The sequence below is a fragment of the Convolutriloba macropyga genome, chromosome 8 (genome assembly GCF_964194025.1).
Source record: "Convolutriloba macropyga chromosome 8, txConMacr16.3, whole genome shotgun sequence".
Taxonomy (NCBI): Eukaryota; Metazoa; Xenacoelomorpha; order Acoela; family Convolutidae; genus Convolutriloba; species Convolutriloba macropyga.
Genome location: NC_134475.1, coordinates 59371709 through 59385932, shown reverse-complemented (window position 1 = coordinate 59385932; position 14224 = coordinate 59371709).

Below are 14224 nucleotides of genomic sequence, written 5' to 3'. Positions count from 1 at the left end.
TTCTCTTTTCTTGCTTCTCTTTTCTGTTTCATTCTTTCTCGTTTTTTGTTGACCTAAATTTGCATATTGTCTGGAAAAGTATCTGGCGGCTTTTATATGGCATACCTGTTCAAGAATTTTAAAGTAACTTGTTAGAGACCCGTGACTTTTCTTGAAACGTGAAATTGCGAACTTGAAATTTTGAACTGTAAGAGAATCTGTTATTAAAACCTCCCGGAACGAGTTTCAAGTCTTGATCAGTACTTCTCCATTGAAATACATGTATTAAATTGACAATTCAGTACTGATTACGTCTTGTTTCAAGTCATAAGACTTGGTCAAGACTTGTTAAGTCTAAGTCAAGTCTTGGTCAAGACTTGCTGAAGACTTGCCAAGACTTAAGACATGATTCAAGACGTGCCGAGTCTAAAAAGTGACGTGGTCAGAGCTCTGATACAGTGCTGATCCAAGATTTGGAATTTCACTGAATCTGTAATGATTAAGGCTTGACGTTGAGTCCGGGATGGTTCTGCAAAGATCTGGTCTCAAACAATGTCAGGGCGGGAACATACACAGCCAAGCCACTGAATTAGTTTTTGTAATGAGCTCCTATTTTATTTTAGCCGCTATATCTGACACTTTATCTAAATCAAAAATCGTATTTGTTAGTAATTGATCACGAGCGCAATTTGAAGCAGTTATTGTAGTTATGTGTTTTTTGGTAGATTTGTTGTCCTTCATTTCCCTTTGTGTTAGAGTCAACCCCTACCCGGGTGTCTTGATAATGTGTCTTTCAAAATGGACGGTTATGTTGCAATGCTCTTACAAGAAAGACGGATATCTTGTAAGAATCTTGCAAGATTGGACGGTTATCTTGCAAGATCTTGCAAGATATCTTGCAAGATTATACGTTATTTCACAACAATCTTACAAGATAACCCTCGGTTTATAACTTGGGTAGTTTTAACCAATGTTAATGAGGGTTCTTATGGTTTTGGGATTATATAAAGTTACAATTAAGCCAACTATTTTCCTCGCCATTCAATTTATTTATTTATTTATTTTCAGCTTCCTTTGAAGTGAAAGTGAATGGATCTCTAGTCTACTCCAAACTATCAGCTGGACGTTTCCCAGACCCACACCAGGTAAAAACATTACAGAATTGTTTTTACTCTGAAGCCATGATGAATTCCTCCGCAAATGGAAGCAGTTCACGATGAGTGGCGGGGGAGTGGGGGGGGGGGGGAGGGCAGGTTGACTTGTACTTTGCTGTCGGGACAATTAAAAACTCACAGCGAGCGAAGTCTGATCATTAGCAAGCTATTATGTCACTAAAGAGCTAAATTAGTGTCAGTGTCATTGCTAAAGTCTGGTCAGTAACGAGCTAAGGTCTGGTCACTATTAAATTAAAGTCTGGACGTTAACCAACTGAACTCTAGTCATTATCGAGCTAAAATCTGAACGCTAAAGAGCTAAAGTCTGGTCATTAACGAGCTTAAGTATGGACGTTAACGCGCTCTCGTTTTGTCGTTGACGATCTAAAATCTGACCGCTAACCAGCTAATGTCTGATCATCAGTGTAGGTGGTAACACTCTATCGGAAAGGTTGAATTAATATCACATAACACGGAGGGCACAAGGTTTTGTAAAATTCATGCAACTTCATCCCGAAACAATAAGGCAAAAAAACACCCATCATAAGAATGGCAAATCCAGCCTGATCTTTTCTAGCAGGTTGTATGGTATGGTTTTCGGCTTTGACCGTTCGCGGATACGTTTCCAAAGCCTAACATTAATAAAAACTAAAAAGAGCGGAATCGATCTAGTTTACTAGAATGCCCAACTAAAATGAACTAGCTGGCCAAAGCCTGGTCGTTAGTGACGGGCGAGTTGTACTCTCATCGACTTATGATTAACAAAACATTTTAAAAGAAAATTAATCTAATTTTTTTAAAATAATAAATCAAGCATTACTTGCTAATTTTCATCAATCGCCTTATGATCTTATTATAATTCTTTTAACTAAAATTTGAACGAAGAAAAAGGCATTCGTTCCCAGGCGTTAGCGATGATGCCTCCAGAAAGCAGAAGTTAGAGCATACAACTTGTTGTATAATTATATCTGATAAGATGGTCAAAGTTAGGGAACACTTTTAAAGTCATGAACATTCGCTAATTGTTCCGACCCTCTTGAGGGGGGAGGAACTATATACTCAACTGGGTTTTTTTTTTGTTCAGTGAATTTTCGCCGCTCGATATATTCATCGTAGAGAGTTGAGACTGGTATCATTAGAAAGCTCGTTCAGCGTAGAATATGGAATTAAAAAGATTTTTTTAATTTTCGTTTTCTACAGGGAGTTATCGAGGCTTAAACTTCTGAGAAAAGAAGAGTGAATTCACGTTGTTTTTATTCACATTTTCCGGAATTTTTGCCTAAATTTTCGTCAATTTTGCTAAAATTTGTTATAATTTTTAAGAATAGTGTCGTTGATTTCATTTTTGAAGACGAACAAGCATTTTTGATTGTTTTGATTTAATTTTTTGGTCAAAAAATCTGGATAAACATTTCAAAATTTAGCCTTTTTCATCAACAACAGCACGAAATAAGCTACTTTAGTCCACTTTGATTAAATTTGCCTACAGTACACCCCAAACAACACTCATACAATCTTTGTAGACTCAGAGGGGGGCTATTTCTACTTCAGAGTCCGCAGAGAGTGCCTTGTAGTTAAAACTTTGCCGTTTTTTGCTAACTTTACTCGTTGATTATCAAAAATGCAAAATTTATTTTGAGTTTCAACTCAGAAATTATCTATATCTACAACATTTGAAAAATCAATTGTTCTTAACGGACAATAAGTATTAACAGGGGTAGTTTTGGGCCATTCTTGGACTGTTACAATCCAAAAAAAAATCGGGTTGTAATCAATCGGTCTTTTTTTTTTAAAAAAAGACTTTTTTTTAATAATAAAGAACAGAACATATCAAATCAAAGCTCAGGAGTGATAGGTCCAACCAATTCGCTTGCGAAACAGCTCCAGGCTAATTCATTTAGTTTTTTAATTGAAAGTTTATGGTGGTTTTTTTTAAAAATAATTGACTTTTCAATAAATAATGGCTTAATTAACTTTTCCTCTATTTTTTTCTTAATTTGTTCAACTTCCAGCTTAGTGTCAGCAAAAAAAGACTGCTTCTTCTTTCTACTGAGTTAACATTTATTCTCGGTTGCAGTTTTAAGCCTGAAATTATTGTTTTCTGGCTTTGATACTACAAGATTTTAGATTTTTGTTTGTTTTGATATTTGCCAGTTTTTCATGTTTTCTAATTTTGTCACATTATCACATTATTGACAGTTCTCATGTCACCTTATTAGCATTCAACTTAAAACACAATTGAACATATTAAAATCTTGAAAGATATAAATCATCGTTTTAATGGCCTCGACGCCTCTTTCTTGAAGAAATCAATTGAATTTTTTAATTTTGTCTTAACTGTCATTTATACTTTGTCGTTTCGGTCGTATGAAATTTCCTGTTTAGTGATAGCTTTCATTGGCTTTTCATGGAAGAATAGAAAAACCGATATTCTGATATTAGCAGATAGCTGATGGCTTTTATGACTTTCAAACCCATCGTTTTCCAAAATTAAAAAATAATTTTTTAACTTCGCAATTTTGTTCTTTTTATGTTTCTTTTTGTTACCTAATCTCGTTAGTTGATTACAGGTCAAATATGACATTATGGGTGTCAAGGGAATAAAAGGGATTGGTGTCCAAAAATCTTTTTTTAAAAGATTTTGTTATGACCTTACTGGCTTCGACACCGCTTTTTCACAAAAAAAAATTAAATTAATTTGATTTTTGTCATATTTGACGTTCTTTTTGTAGATGCAAGAAATATTCTGGATAATTACAGGTCTCGAGGGTTTCTTTTTCATGAAAAAACGACGATATTTAAATAGTTCTTTTTGTAATTAATGCCTTTCATGACATTGAATGTAATTTTGTTTAGAAAAAAAAATTAAAAGTATTACATACTTTAGCACTCCGCTTTTTTGTCTACTTGTTACCTAGTCTTACTAATGAATGGCCACGTACTACATTATAACTGTTTGAAGAAGCGGCAATCAAATATATTTTGAGTGCCAAAATTTGGCTTGACGGTTTTGACAGCGTTTTCTGGCAAGTTTCAATTTAATTTTTGTTTGTTCTTTGTTGTTCTTTTTAGCCGCTCTAAAAAATGAATAAGGTCAGGTCCTAATGCCCTTCTATAGAAGCAGTGGTAATCGCAAATTTGTGGTAATATTAATTTATTCCTAATGGTATTTATTACTTTGAAGTTAATTGTTTCAAAAAAAAAGTTAATTTTTTTTACTTTTCTGTTTTTGTTCTTTTTTGTATAATTATTACCCAACCTTTCTATGGACTGGTCGCATATGTTTTGTGGTGATTTTTAAGTTATTTTTGTTTAGTTTCAGGTTTATCTGACGGTATGTTGACTTTGTTATTAAATTTAGTTTTTAAGAGGGACATAAATTTTTTGATATAATTAATGTTTGTTGTTGTTGTTGTTTGATTTTGCTGTTCGTTTTGACTCGCTCTCTTAATATTGACATATTACAGCAATCTAATGCATCAATTTTTACTCCACTGAGTTATTTGTTTTGGAGGTTATCTTATCGTTCATACGGAATTTTTTGAAAAAGACTTGGGCTTTTTTGGGATTCGCAAAAAATAATTTTTGGGTTTTTCTATCTGTTCCTCATTTGGTCGCCCATCCACAAAATTGTGGATGGGCGGGGTCGGAACCTTATGTGCCATTGCACATTACCGAGCCGCCTTGTTATTTTTCAATACTGGGCGGTTGAAAGTGACAATCTGATGAAAAAGTTTTCAAAATATTTTGTTTTCAAAATAAGACTACTGGATAGATTAAAGTAGCTACGATGACACTGATTTTTGTGTTAAAAAATGTTTACAGATGTTGGCTGTAATTAAAATCCTAAAGCAAGGTAGAAATGACCAAGCATGCAAGTCCAGCAAAAGATTCGGCCATAGCGTATTTTTGCCGGGATTGCTCGGATTATGTCACGCTGTCTTAAAAAAGAAAACGAGGTATAAGGAGCGCATGATAAACTAGTTAAACGTTGACCCGTATTAATGTTATCCCGATTGAACTGTTAATAATTAAATTTGATCTGGAGAGTGTGAATTTTGTCAACAAATTTTCTCGATGGATGTGGCTTGATCATGGAAAATATAGTCGTTATACGACTGATCATAGCTAATTGTCGTCTCTTTTGGTCTTATAGTTGTCCTAATGGGTCTGATCAATACCAACAACCTTGACTGGAGAAAAGCGAATCGTATGTAGTGATAAGAAAGATCTATGTTGCGTACTATTGTTTTAAATTTCTTAAAGAAAGCTCTTTCTTTTGTTGGAGATTAAAATGTTTTTTTTTTCAACATCTGGGATAAGCATTAAAAATTTTACGAGTTTTGAGCTATATAGATCCCTATTAATATGAGAAGCAAGCAAGTAATAAGTTTGGGAACACAGAAAAAGTACGTCTTATTTTGGAAAGGAAACAAACTCCGGGTTTGGAATCAAAATTAAAACAAAGTAATGTAAGGAGTTTGACCTTAAATAATATGCTGTAACAGATCTTGCATTTTTTTGTCGATATGAACTTACAGTTTAATAACTTCTAGATGCAATAGCAATCAAGAGGCAATTTTCTTTAAACGCTCTCTTTGCTTAAGTAGATTATTGACCTGAAAGTTTGGGCCGTTGGATCAATGAAAAAATTTGATAGAACGCAATGAACACTACGAAAAGTACAAAGTTTTCAGTTTCCGTTTTTTGATTTGACAACTTTTTTGCCCTCTTTTTTTCTCGTGGTTTTTATTAGATGGATGAATGTTACCATTTCACAAAAAACTTTGGAGAAAAAGTATAATTAGAAAAACATAGGGGTGCGAGTCAAGGGGATCGAATACAAGAAATTTCCGAACGCTTAATTTCCTAAAAAATTAATATTTAAACTAACGCCTTAGTTAGATATCTCTATCTTAGTGATTAGCAAAGTTAGTTCATAATCAGTTTAAATCAAAAACAGATCAAATTGTCATTTTGACACCTCTTGAAATTACAACCCATATAGTCGGGATTTCAATGCTGTTGGTATCATCCCCATAACCAACCTGATCTTGTAATTTGGCACCTAATTTCAGTCTCCGCGCTCATTGGGTGACACAAGTTAATGAAGTTAGTAATTCTGATTGCATTTTCCATTAATTGTTGACCAGATTTGGCCCAAACCTCGCTCTCTTTTGAGTTTCTATCAACACAATCAGGGATCTCACTGAGCAAGTGCCATGAATGCAGTTACTCGGATGGCTATTACGGATAGCGATTCTGAAAAACGTAACAACTGGAGTGAACGCACTGAATTTTTAAAAATTGCTTTTTTGGGGGTTGACTTTTGCGCCCCACTCCCCAATTTAATGGGTGCAATTTTTTTATGCCCCCAAAAGTCACGTGCCATTTTGTACATAACTTGAAATTAGAGGGTGCGGGGGGGGGGCATGAAAAACACTGGGGTTGGGGCAAATAGATTCTTTTTTCGCAATTAACAACTGCATTTCTTTGTTCATGCACACAATGACTTGATTCTCATTTAAATCCTGAACAAATAGACAAAAAACAGATTACTACGGCAGCATTGACAGCATAAGTGCCTACGATATAGTAGACTTGACGCCTATTTCAATACAGTTATTCAAAATTGACGAATTTCAACGCGTTTGCCGTTAAGACGAATGATATCCCCCTTGAAAACCATCTTTATGGCAAACCACCGCAATTCGTACATTTTCCCGTCAAAACATTGACCTGGGAGTTGACTGTAAAAAAAACACGATTTGAACAACCTCATCTGACTAATGGAAACTAATATGTCTGCTCTGCAGCATGCAAAAATATCATCCAGACGGAATTTAAAACTTGTTACTTGTTATGACTGTTATGGTTAATAAAGTGTTCTTTTTTTTAAACAACCTTGGCTTGATAAATGAATACAGTATGGTCTTTGAAAACTTAAGTTTAACCCCGGCCGAAGTTCAACCCCTATTTCACCCGCCCTAATTAGAGGGAATTAGGGTGTAATCAGTTTTCCACTCCTATTTATCGGGGAAAAGAGTGTAAGAGTGTAATCTCGAAAAATTACACTGTATTTACATTTTTTTCTCCACTCTTTTTACACTCTATGCAAAGAGTGTAATTTAGGGTGAAATGATAAAAGATTACACTCTTTAATCCACCATTATGATAAGTATCATTTTTTTAATTCTCTTACAGCCTTGTTATTTACATAGTGTAAATTATGGTGGACTGAAAAAAATTACTCTTTTTTCAACGTTATTACTTGTATGTTATCTTTTTACATTTTTATACCCTTGCTGATCCTCCATAAGAGTGTACACAAGGATGGACCCTAACGAGAGCACGGTTATATCCAAAGACAAGCTAGATTAGGTCTATTTGGAGTATTGAAAACCTGTTATAAAGACAAACTTTGGACTTGAGTTTTGAATTGATCTGATCGATTCTTCGACCAGACGATAAAGTTCTTTTTAAAATGTTTTTTCGTTTTATTTATTCCAAAACAGCGACAAAAAAAATTTTTCTAGACAAGCTAGCCTAAAAAACTTGAGTTTTTAAAAATCTCTCTCCATGACAAATTAGGGGTTTCAAGTTCAAAAATTTTTGGGATTTGAGAACCCTCTCGTATAGTGGAACTCCTACAATTTCTTTTGGTTTGCACTACTTTTTGACCCGATCGAAATAGTCTATGTATGAAAAATATAATTCGCTTAAATGCAACTTTAACCCACGAAACGACTACTTTTTTACTGGGCAAGCTACACCTGAATGGATTTCAATTTTGAAAACAGAAAAAATGGTGGAACTTACACAACAGTTGTGGTTCAATTTGAACAAAACCTCATCGTTTTGAAAAAGGCATTGTTTCAAAAAATTTGTATGGCAATAAATTGTGCAAAAATTAAACAATTCTGAAAAAATTATATTAAAATCAATCAAATCTTGAGTGCAAAAATTAATATCTTGCAAAAAATTAAGTTGATATGACCTACTGAAGACTACTGTCGACAATTGCAGATATTTTTAAACTTAGGAACATGCGTTTTTCTGTATTTTAACCTCCACAATCGCAACTTAAAAAAGTTTCAAAAGCCCATTTTTAACTATTGAGGGAAGTAACACAAATATATGATGCTTATGAGTTCTAACAGTCCTATTCAATCGCTAAAGCCGGAAAAAAACAAATTTTTACCAATTCTGCAAGAAAAACTGTTTAAAAAATTAGTTACTTGACCACTTGTGGAAGCCCAGAACCAAATACAAGCATCATGGTGATTAAACAAAAGTTGCTTTTTCCAAGAAAATTCAGCGGAAATTTAATTTTTTGGCATTGGAAGTCATACAAATTTCAACAAAAACTCGAAAAATGAAAGAAACTTCTTAAAAAAACCAAAAGTGAACAAATCTTAAATAGGTACTTTAAGACGGTCACAAAACTCTTTTTTGAGCTCAAAAACTGATTTCTCGCAAAACATTAGGCGGATTCAACCAACCGGAGACCACTGTTGGACGGTCGCAGATCATCTTCTGTACACAGAAAATGACAATTTAAACTTAGAAACATGTGTTTCAGAATTTGTCTGTATTTCAACTCTAACAATCGCAACCAAAAACCAATTTTAAAGTGATATTTTGGTTACTGAGTTACACAACTTAAATAAGCTGCTTAAATATGCGGATTAGATATGCTGCTTATAAAGGCGAACAGTTTTACTTAATAGGCGAAAAGAGCAAATTTCTTACTGGACAAGCTAAACCTGAAAAGCTTGCACTTTTGAAGAAATACACATGGTGGAGCTTACACACCAATTGTTATTCGATTGGAGCAAATCCTTATCAATTTTAAAATATGTGGTAATTGAAAAAAGAACTTCAGAAATAAATCCTACAAAATTGAATAATTCTCAAAAAAGACATTGAATTGACTCAAATCTCAATTTGGATCACAAAAATAGATTACTGTCAAAAGATTAGGTGGATATGACCTACCGGAGAATACTGTCGGAGAATTGAAGATCAACTTCTGTTCAAAAAAATGAGAATTTTAACTTATAATTTTGTGTTTCAGCATTTTTTTATTTTAACTCCCACTAGCGCAACCAAAAACAGCTTTGAAAGCCGATTTACGGTTATTGACCGAAAAAATTTAAGCACATGGTGCCCATGAAAGCAAACAATTTTTTAAAACTAATTTAAGAAGCCCAGAAAATAACCAATTCTGTCAAAATCTACCAAAAAAAACTGACTGAAAAAAAATTTATTGACCATTTGTGGACACCCAGAGACAACTACAAGCATCACATGAAAAAAAACAAAGAAGATGTTTTAAACAAAAACGTAGCCAGAAATTGATTTTCTGGAATTAAAAGCCATGCAATCTTCAACAATAAGCCGAAAATTGCTAGAAAATTGGTTGTAATAAAACCAAAAGTGAACAATTCCCAAAAAGATACATTAAAATGGACTCGAATCTCAGTTTTGTGCGAAAAATTGATTGCGCGCAAAAAATTAGGCAATGATTATCTATCGGAGGCTACAGTTGGACAATTGAAGGTCAATTTCTGTATACTGAAATTGATAACTTAATCTTAGAAATTTATGCTTCAGTTTTTATTCCTGTATTTTAACCTTAAAAATCGCAAACAAATACAGCTTCCAAATACCATTTTTGATTTTTATGTCACACCTACATATGTTGTGAACGCTCAGATGTAACCACAAGCATCACATGAGAAATGAAAAGATGGTTTTTCAACGGAAATTTAGCAGTATACTGATTTTTTGGCATTAAGTCACATAAACTTCAACAAAAACACGGAAAATGGAAGAAGGATGGAGGTAATCAATCCAAATTTGATCAATTCTCAAGAAGATACATACAGATTCAAAACTCATTTCTGAGCCTACAAAAACCAGTAAGCGATGACCTACCAGAAACTACTGTCCGGCTATTGAAAAGGTCATTTTCTGTTGACAGAATGTGGTAACTTAAATTTTCTTTATTTTAGCTTTAATTTTCTTTTTTTAAATCTCAATAATCAGAACCAAAAACAGCTTCCAAAGCCAATTTTTGATTATTGAGTGAAAGGACACGATCATATTCTGCTTATGATTGCCAACAGTTTAATTTATTGGCCAAAAATCCTCAAATACCAAATTTTGTCCAAATCTACAAAAAACTGGTTAAAAAATTAAATCTCTGACAACTTGTGGATGCCCTCAAGCGTCACACGATTGAATAAGAGATGCTTTTCTTCAGAAACTCAGCGGGAAATTTATTTTGTGGTCAAATTAACAACTCCTGCCACCTGATTTCATATTTGAAACGTTTTTGACCTGAAACTACCCCCTTGGCAGAAACTGGAACTGCGCATCTGGGCCTAAAATCCTTGGTTTCCGTGGAACAAAGCACCCGTTCTGCATGACATCTGGATGACATTGATACAGTTTTTTTCTATCGTTTTGCTTGTTTTCCTACAACCTACCATAGGCTGTTGGTTTTGTATTAAACCCATCTACAGTTTTTCTTGATGTCACTTTTTTGGCCCTACTAATAGCCTATTTGAAAGACGTTTTCTAAAGGATTATCTTGCTATGGAAATTTTTACAGACACTTAACTTAGGTCTCCAGACAACATTGTCGGTCCAAGAGTATTAGATTTAAGGTTAGTTTTGTTGATTTGTCTCACACACTTATATCGAAATTCTAAGGTGAGCAAATGTGACAGGTGACCGAAAACCACCTGTAGGGTCAATCGGCGGAAGGCCCATAAGTTTGTAATCCCAACTGTTGGAGGAATTTTTGTCAGACCAAGTACGAGTAACATTTGGGACGCGTTTTTGGCTCTCAAAACGGATTGATTTAGTGAAATATTAAGGAAATCGGTAGTCGACTTCCTATAGGTGAATCCAATTGTTCTAAGAAGCTGTTCATATAAAATGGCATCATAGTAAATTACTATTAGATTTGTTTTTATTTTATTTGGTGTCATTTAGAGTCATGTTGTAGCGGCTGGCAGGTTCTGTGGCGTGTGGTTAAAATGTGTTAACAGGAATTGACAAGACGGATTCTGTTAAATACATTTTCTGACCCTGTCAATGTGTTGCCTGTCTCTAGAATTCTAAAATTTTTTAGTTTGATTGAATACCAGCAAAGAAAAAATGAAAAATTTATATAAATTCGAAAATTGTGCATAAATGGTTTTTGTGTTTTGGCTCTGTGGATGTTTTGTGTTTAACAGTCCGATTGGCGATACGTCTGAGAACTTTATAGCGTTCGAAGTGTTTCAGTCGTCAATGGCAGATACGATTCTGTTAGAGGAACTATGTAATAACCGTTCTAACTAATTTTTGTTGTCACAGACAGGATTTTTCTCAAAAAATTTCAACAACAACATAATTTGCTTAAAGGACCAAAATAATTCGCTGAAAAGCTCAATTTATGATGCACCCAAGTACCAAAAGTTTGTTGATAAAATCACATATACCTAGTTATGTGTCACTGAGTGAGTGTAGAAAAGTCAGATCAATTAGTTTTTTCTGTTGTCGGCCTCCCAATTTTTTGTTTTTGGTAATCATTGAACTGTTTTTTATAACCATATATGGTCAAATCGCTTGATTCGTTGACTCACTCGTCTCGTGCGTCTCTCGAATTCTCTCACTCGGCCGCTTTTTGTTTTGATGTTATGGTTTCATGTTGAAATCAGAAGTTTTGACCGAGTTTTGAAAAAAGTATTAGCTTCACTTTAGTCTTAGTAATGGTAGGTAAACGCTTTGATTTTTGCTCAAGATAGCAAAAAAGCTTGTTTAGCTATTTGTACTAAGATTTCCAATTACCTCACATTGCTAAAAAAAGTCTAAAATATATATGGATTGGTAGAAATTTTTTGTCTTCATCTTCAAGGGATCTTCATTCCTCACAAGGTAATTTTTCGTTTTGTAAACACACGAAAGTCTGAACATATGTCAGTTTGAACGCAGGATAGTCTGATCATTAATGCAAAATTTTCGTGCGTTCAAATTGCCTGTGTCCAGACTTTCTTGCGTTCAAGAGTGTAAAATTAAAATATTTCCAACTTTATTCCGGAGTTTTTTAAAACGCCGGAAAAAAGGTAGAAAAGGGGTGTAGTTGTAAATAGCATCTTTGAGGGAACTTCGAAAACTTCCTATGACTTATAACTTGGCTACGAAAACCTGGCATTTTTTGCAGGGCGCAGTTTAAAGCCGTATCAATCTTTCCCTATACCTAAAATTAATGACCGATTACTTAAATCTAACTGATTAAAAATTAATTTACCGAAAAATTTTTCTTATCCTATTCAAACTATTTTTAACAGCTTTAGATAAGATAGTGAGCTCTAAAATTGTGTAGGGTCGAATAGGGCGTCTTTCAAAATAGGGTGAACATAGGGACTAATGCGGCGAATAGGGCGTCTTTCGAAATAGGGTGAATATAGGGACTAATGCGGCGAATAGGGCGTTTTTCAAAATAGGGTGAATATAGGGACTAATGCGGCGAATAGGGCGTCTTTAAATATAGGGTGAATATAGGGACTAATGCGGCGAATAGGGCGTCTTTCAAAATAGGGTGAATATAGGGACTAATGCGGCGAATAGGGCTTCTTTCAAAATAGGGTGAACATAGGGACTAATGCGGCGAATAGGGCGTCTTTCAAAATAGGGTGAATATAGGGACTAATGCGGCGAATAGGGCGTCTTTCAAAATAGGGTGAATATAGGGACTAATGCGGCGAATAGGGCCTCTTTCAAAATAGGGTGAACAAAGGGACTAATGCGGCGAATAGGGCGTCTTTCGAAATAGGGCGAATATAGGGACTAATGCGGCGAAAAGCGCGTCCTTCAAAAGTTTTACTGCGTCTAATAACTAACATTTTTTACATCGTCTCGAAGCATTATCTGATAAATGTTGATAATTGAACCTTGCCAAGTTTGTCTGATGCTACCATAAAAGTTTATAAGATTACCTGGAATTCGGTGCAAAAAAAAATTGGGCTCCAGAACTCTAATACGAAGCATTCAAAATTTTCCAGTCCTAGTGCAGAAGATTGAGCAAAAACGTCGTGAGAAAAGTTTGGGTTTTTGCTTTACCACGTAAGAAATCGTCGCTATGTCCAGTTTGAATCGTAAGCAATCTTCGGTATGTTCACTCGGTTTCAGTGTGTTCCGTTTGATTGATTAGGTTTGATCTGTTATAAAAGTAAGATGTTGTTGGTATGTCCTTTCTTTTTCCAATTGTTTTGTTGGGAGAGTTTTAGGGCGCGGTTTTCGCCGTTTGCTCGGACCCAATTCTCCTGTAGTTGTTTATTTGGAGCTCTGCTGTCCAATCCCAGGCCGAGATGAGAAAGGAGGAGGTAAACACCACCAAAAATACTGGAAATTCTCAAAAATTGGCTCTCTAAATCAACTTGAGATAATTTTCTTACAAACTTTCAGCCATTTAATAATTGAATAAACTTGACTTGAAGCTTAGTTCTAATTATTTTTTACTTTTGAACACCGTATTTTGCTTCTAATAAAAATTTTGACTTCCAAATAAATAAAACAAATATTTCTTACGTTTGAAAACGAACTTACCGAAGATTTTTTACCTTTATAAAACTATCGTACCGTTAATTTTTTACATTTCCAAACTGAACAAACCGACGGTACCGAAAAAAAACGTAAGGGTTTTGTCGTTTTCATCTAATTAAAATTATATCTTTCGACAATTTTTTTTGTACAAATTTTCAGGACCAGGTAATTAAATTCTTGGAAGCTCCGAGAAGAGAGTTGATTGCCTTGAAAAAGACATTACCGTTTACAATCATTGATCTTAAATAAGTGCCTCATTATGCGTTGATGTTCAGATAATACATTGCTTAAATTTTAGCGTTGGTCTTGCATTTGTTGTTTTTAAACTTGTTTTTAATTTGCTTGATTGCTCTTTTAGTTGCCTTTTTGCGTAGCGGACCGTTAGAATGGATACGTTCAATAAAAATTACGAAAACTTTTGCATTGAAAAAGCAGGTACAAGGAGCTTGGGTACGATAGTGATAGCAGTCGAGAAGCCACATGGGAGAAGT